This window comes from Myodes glareolus, chromosome 21 (assembly GCF_982192425.1).
Source record: "Myodes glareolus chromosome 21, mMyoGla1.1, whole genome shotgun sequence".
Classification (NCBI taxonomy): domain Eukaryota; kingdom Metazoa; phylum Chordata; class Mammalia; order Rodentia; family Cricetidae; genus Myodes; species Myodes glareolus.
Window position 1 is genome coordinate 54,404,842 of NC_142046.1, and position 6,437 is coordinate 54,411,278.

The window sequence follows — 6,437 nt, forward strand, 5'->3', positions numbered from 1 at the left end:
AGACAAGTGTGCTCAATGGCTGTCTCTTATCCTATCCCCTTCCTGGGTTCCCTTTCTCTGTCCACTGTGAGGCAAAAACTTACTCCTCTAAATGGGGGATGGGGGATGTTGTGTCACAGCAATGAGAAGTCCCTTTAACATCTCCCAGGTCTAGCATGAATCAGAGCAACTCTTTCCCTAAAAGGGAGTAAGATGGAGACCACAGTCTTTTTTAAACTTCTCTTTGACACTCCATCACTGTGTCGTTTTTTTGCTTGTTAGACATCCCTAAAGTAGGCGTGATGGCACATGCTTATAATCCCAGCTTCTTCTGGGCTGAGGCAGGAGGATTGTGAATTTAAGACCAGTCCGGGCAACACAGTGAGGACTTCTGTTTCAAACTGAGAAAGAAGAGGTCATTCAATCCAGATGACCTTTAAGGTGAGGGTGGGTCATGGGTGCAGGCACGGTATCATCATCATGGAAGCTTCCCTCCAGTTTCCTGTGTGACCGTGTTTGAGTTAAAGCTTGAAAATAATACACATGGTGACTTTTCTAGTAAGCACTCAAGAAGGTTTATCATTAGTATTAGTCATTGTTTATGCTGTTCTTAGCATCATTCTATATTGATTGTACCCATTTTCACGCTTGACTTAGGATCATAATTAAGAACAAAAGAATGGCATTTAAAATGAAGCTGTTGTTTGCGTGACGTAGCAGGGAGTTTCTAGCAAGAAGCAGAAATCTGCCTAGACAAGGTAACGTAGAAAGTCATTAGAAAGGGATAACAGAGACGCTTAGGAAAGGAGCTGGGGCTGGTCCAGGCTCCAGGGTGAGAACAGCAGGGACTGGCTGCTATTCCTAGGCCTGAAAGAGAGGCCATTAGCCAGAATTGGGGGGGGGGGTCTTGAAGAGAGACTGCCGGCATGAGGCATTCAGCTACAGAGTGGCTGACGGGCCATAATGAGCCAGCAAGTTAGGTGGAGATCGGAGATTGTGGACTACAGGGGCTGATGGAAGCTGTCTCTCTGGACAGCATACCTGTTCACTGACAGAGCATCTCCTAGGGATTTGAGACATGGTCCCTTCATATGAAAGAGAAAGAGAAGCTTCTGGATTCCCAGAGCAGTGGTCATGAAGGGGTGGTGTCGAGAGAACGATACAGGGCTTTAGATGTCGTCATTTGCTTAGGTAACCCCTCCACACAAGACCCTACCCTTAGGTCAGTGAGGACCTGAGGGTGTAGCCCAGTGGTACAGCTCCTGCCTAGCACACATGATCCCAACACTGCCAAACCCATCAGATAAACAGAACACAGCACAAGGTCATAGCTGGCAGACTGGTCCGGAGGAGGTTCCTCCGCAATCTCACGTGGACTTTGTTTTATTTTAGCTAGGGAACTTATGTATCGATGCCAAAGGCTTTTGTTTTGCTCATACCTTCTGCTTACACAACTGATGGCTGACTGATGTGGCGTGACCCCAAGGCTCACTAGTAAGGAACCCATGCATCCTGCTGAAGGCTGGACAGACCGACGGACAGTCAAAGGCATAAAGTATCCAGACATCATCCTCCAGACGAGGCAACTCTCTAAGAGACGGTGAGAAACAGCACCAACTGATGTTCAGAGAGTAGTAAAAACTTCCTACGGTGACAGAGCAAAGGGGTGGGGGTACCCTTCCTGGTGCCTATATTCATGGGGAGCTCCTGTGGAATTCTCAATTTTCTCCATCCATATCCTGTTTCACACATGTAGACAACATACTACGATCATATCCATCCTCACTAGGGTGTTTTCTCCTCTCCCACTTGAGGTGAAACCTTTCTTCCACACAAGTGTCCTCCTAACACATCTCCTTTTTCCATTTCTTGTGACCCACTGAATTTAATTATGATTGCTTGCATAGTCTTGGGGGAGGTTTTATTGACTGGCAGATGGGCAGCTAACCAGTGGCTGTACCACTGAAGAAAATGTCTCCCTCATCTCAGGGCTTTGGAAGAGTTAGTTCCATGCTTTAAGATTGCAGAAGTACAGAACACTGCAGAGGTCAAACAAGGTTAAATTTCTTTAAATTATTTGTTATGGCGATTGACATCTACTTTTATTATTAATAATATATTTATTTTATTTTATATTTATGAGTATTTTGCCTGCATGTATGTATGTGCATCGCTTGCGTGCCTGGTGCTTGCAGAGGTCAGAAAGAGATCTCACATTCCCTGGAACTGGAGCTACAGATGGTTGCGAGCCACTGTATGGGTGCTGGGAACTGAACCTGGGCCCTCTGCAAGAGTAGCCAGTTCTCTGAGCCATCTCTCCAGCCCTTCACTTATTTTTTTAAATATGAGGATGCTGTTAAAACAGGGGTATTCTGGATGACAAGGGAGCTGGAGAGATGACTCAGTAGTTAAGAGCACTGGCTGCTCTCCTGGAGGCTCTGGGTTCGATTCCCAGCACCCCCATGGCAGCTCAAACCATCTGTAACTCCAGTCCTAGGGGATCCAAAATCCTCCTCTGGCCTATGTAAGCACTGCATGAATATGGTAAACAGATATGTGTGTAAAAATAATAAATAAAATGTTTACATTCTAAGATAAATATTTAAGGAGGTGAGAACATTATCCCCAGAGCACTGTGAAGAATTAGAGATGAGAGAAAATCAGGGCAAGGTGAGCATAAAAGAGGAATCAAAGGAAGGCTACCAGTTAATGCTTACTTAAATGAACCAACTCATCCCCATGACGACCTAGGATAGAAATCTTGACAGATCTTTTGCTAGGGACATAGAAAGGGTAACAAAATTTTAACCCATACCTGAAGAAACATCAGCAAAATGCTATTTAAAATTCGCAGATTCCGCTGGGCAGTTAGAAAGCAGAACAGGCAGATCTCTGAGTTCGAACTCAGCCTGGTCTGCAAAGTGAGTTCCAGGAGAGCCAGGACCACACTGAGAAAAAAAAATGCAGATTCCAATGTGTAAGTTATTAGCACACACAGGAGACACAAATACATTCCTCTGCCCTGCTGCCCGGTGTTTACAGTCCACGGACAGAACGCTTCTCCTCCTACTTCTTCCTTACGTTCCTTCTCCTTTTCAGGGCTTGTTTCTTAGCAGCTCTGTCAGTTCAGGGAAGGCTCTAGAAGGCTGTTGTGCATTCTTTTAAGATACGATCAGTCACGTGTGGCCTGTGGAGAAACAGAAGAGGCTCAGGGGACCAGTTTTACACTCACAGTTCCCAGAGATGAGAGGAAACACCTGCCATGCAGGGCTAGTGGACAGGCACGGAGCGGACAGGACGCAGAGCAGGCAAGACTGACAGGAGGACCTTGGTTGGGGCTTTTATTGGGGCTTCCATGGGCAAGGGAAGCTGCGCAGTTTAGAAGTTGCTAGTCTGAATTATTTTAGATGACATCAAGCCATCGGAGTGCTCTTGGGTTGCCTGGAATCTGGCCCTGGGGTGGTGAAGGCGAAGGAATTTTGCCTCTGGAGGTACGGCAGATAGAGGAAATCTAGCTCTAGGCTGTTCAGTTTGCATTTCACAATCTTGCTCCTGTCCAAGCCCTTGCTAGCTCTAGGAATCAGAGCAATTCCCTAACAAAGCAGTCTGTGTACAAACCAAACGGCTCCAGAAAGTGTAAGCCGGAGCTGTCCTCAGAGGGGAGCTAGGAGAGAAGAAAGCATCCTTGGGCCTCAGGGCACCTTTCTCTGGACTCCGAAGGAGGGTATCGAGGAAATATTTGGGTACCATCTGATTCCTCCCTCTCACATTCCAAATGAAGAAACTGAGGCCCGTGAATGTGACAGTGTGTCCCTACTGTCCTGGATACTTGGGAGGCTGAGACAGGGGGATTTCTAGAACCTAGGAATGTGAGGGAGGGCAGCCTGCACAACACGTGAAAGCCTGCAAAGCTACCTGAAAAGAAGAAGGGGGAAGAGAAGGAGGTAAGCAAGGGTGGGCCAGTGGGGAGAGTATGGAGAAGAGAAGGAACCCACATACAATGCTGCTTGTGGTGGCAGAGGCACAGCACTGGGGAGCGAGACAGGCAGGCCCCTGGGGGGTCGTTGGCCAGCCAGCCTTGCCTGCTTAACAAACCCCTGACCACCAGGAGACCCTTCCTCAAAACCCAGGGTAGAGGATTCATGAGGAGCATCTGAGCTGTGTCTCCTGGCCTCCACACAACCACGCACACACCGACATATGCGCAAAATTGCATGAAAATTAAGTATTAGAATATCCAAATATGAATAATAAATTAATAAAAGTAAAATGTATGAAGTGAGAATAGTTATGAAAATTTAGATTTCACAAATGTTTTTATTGTCTGTTTAAATGCTAAACCTAAAATTTTTATGAACTAAAAATGTACCGATGCTTTTTTATTTAACTTTTTCTTTCTTTCTTTTTTTGGACTTCAGTTGGACTTTATTTGACACAAAATATAATATGACTACAGGAACAACGAACTGCAAAGACAAAGGAGAAGAAAAATCATGTTTTTATCTACTTTATGATCAACAAGAAGACAAGTCACTAAATAACAAACAGGTAAACTTCATGGGAAGGTCCTTCTCTCGTGCCCATCCTTTTGGAATTCCCACTCTCTACCGTGCAGTGGTCACGTCTGCTGTGTTTCAAGCCTGCAAGAGACGCAGCAGAATTGAAAAGCTTGGTTACATGTGTTGTGTGCCCAAGTTTCTGGTCCCCAAATGAATTCACGGAGCCAAATTTCCAACACATGAAGGGTTTTTAATATACAAACTCAAGTTTAGACCATCACCTTTCCAGCACCCCAGCATGGTGGATGCAGGAAGTGTGGCAGGGAGCCCTGGGAGGGCAGAACTTTTAAAGGGGAAACGCCGTAATCAGGGGGTTCATGTCCTGTCATCTTGGGATTGGGTAAGGAGGGCATAGGGTAAGGTAGTTTTTGAATCCATTGGTCAGTTTTTGGGCATGAAAACCTAACAAAGGGCCATTAATAACTGACAAGGTATTGTCAGGGACAGGATGCCTCCTAGGAACATCTGGACCTTGTTATATTATATGGCCCTGCTCCCTAGCTCCGTAATTGGCTATTTTCAGGGTATTCATTAAAATTCTGCTATCACAGCACATTTTTGGAGCTGAGATCAGCCCCTGCTCATTATATAGCTTAAGATGAAGCCCCTCCTTTAAAATGGAGTTTGTAAAGTCAGATCTTCACACATGTGACAATCCACCCTTTGGAAGCAACCTGACATTCGATGCAAAGATCCATTGTGTGGTTCCCGCAGGTGGCACAGATATCCTGAACCACGTTATCCCAGGCCCGCAGGGTTACTACAATACGCCTTTTCACTTCAAAGTGGGTCTTACCCACCCTGCTGCTGCTGAGGGTATCCTTGCCCATCGCTGCCGCCATTTTGGAAACACACTGACGATGTTTCTTTTTCAAGATGGCAGATGGTCTCATCTTTTTCTTCTTCCTTTTGACTTTTCAAGACAGGGTTTCTCTGTGTAGCCCTGGCAGTCCTGGAACTAGTTCTGTAGACCAGGCTGAACTTAAACTCAGAGAGAGATCTGTCTGCCTCTGCCTCCCAAGTGCTGAGATTAAAGGCATTCACCACCACTACCTGGCTCATCTTTTATTGCATTTTATTTATTTATTTTGTGTTATATGCACATATGTGCATGCCATGGCCTGAATGCTATGGTGTGTGTGTGCGTGTGCATGTGTGTGTGTGTGCATGTGTATGTGTGTGTGTACATGTGTAGGCCAGAGGGCAACTTGAAGCCGTTCTCTCCATTACGTTGTGGATCCTAGGGATCAAACTTGGGGCTTCAAGCTTGGTAGCAGGTACCTTATTGGTTGAGCAATCTCACTGGCCCTGACGTGCTCTTCTGTATGATGGTGAACAGCCATCACCAGTGAGCCACCTGGTGCTACCTAAAATATTCAATAGTTTGAAAAAGGAAAAGTTCCCTCACCTGCCCCTTTAATCTTTAATGTCAAGTGACAGTTTAACAATGAAAGAAAATTGGCCTTTGAAAATAAATTTGGAGTATAGAAAGACTATTTTTTTTATCAGGAGCCTAAAAATGCTTCCATTTTTAGTTTATGGTCCTGTCAAAAACAAGTTTACAATCTATAAAAATTGTTATGTCTGGACACTTAAAAACTCAGAGGAGGGCCTAGAGAGATGGCCCAATGGCTACAAGCATTTGCTCCTTTTCCAGAGGTGTTGTTTTGACTTTGGCACAGTGGCTGTGCCTTAATCTACTCCTACTTCAGTCGGAAATTGAGACTCTGCAGTTACTGGCCTGCTGCTCTGGTAGCTGCCTGGCTGCTCAGGCCACAGCCTAGTGGGAATTCTATTCTCACAGGCACTGACTCTTTCACTGCCACTAAAGGTAGCTTTAACTAAATTTCTATTGTTCTATTTATGAATAAGACTTGAGTTTTGGGGCTGGAGAGATGG

At 45.4% G+C, this 6,437-nt stretch overlaps 1 long non-coding RNA gene across 2 annotated transcripts; it reads left to right on the forward strand.

The window, feature by feature from the left end:
- Positions 1-1,352: 1,352 nt before the first annotated feature.
- Positions 1,353-5,587, forward strand: LOC146890396 (uncharacterized). Of its 2 annotated transcripts, none has more exons than XR_014998798.2 (3): positions 1,353-1,579; positions 4,398-4,527; positions 5,253-5,587. It is a non-coding gene; the product is annotated as an uncharacterized LOC146890396 (long non-coding RNA). The 2 variants fall into 2 exon arrangements; XR_014998797.2 differs by lacking the exon at positions 1,353-1,579 and adding an exon at positions 3,155-3,923.
- Positions 5,588-6,437: the final 850 nt, after the last annotated feature.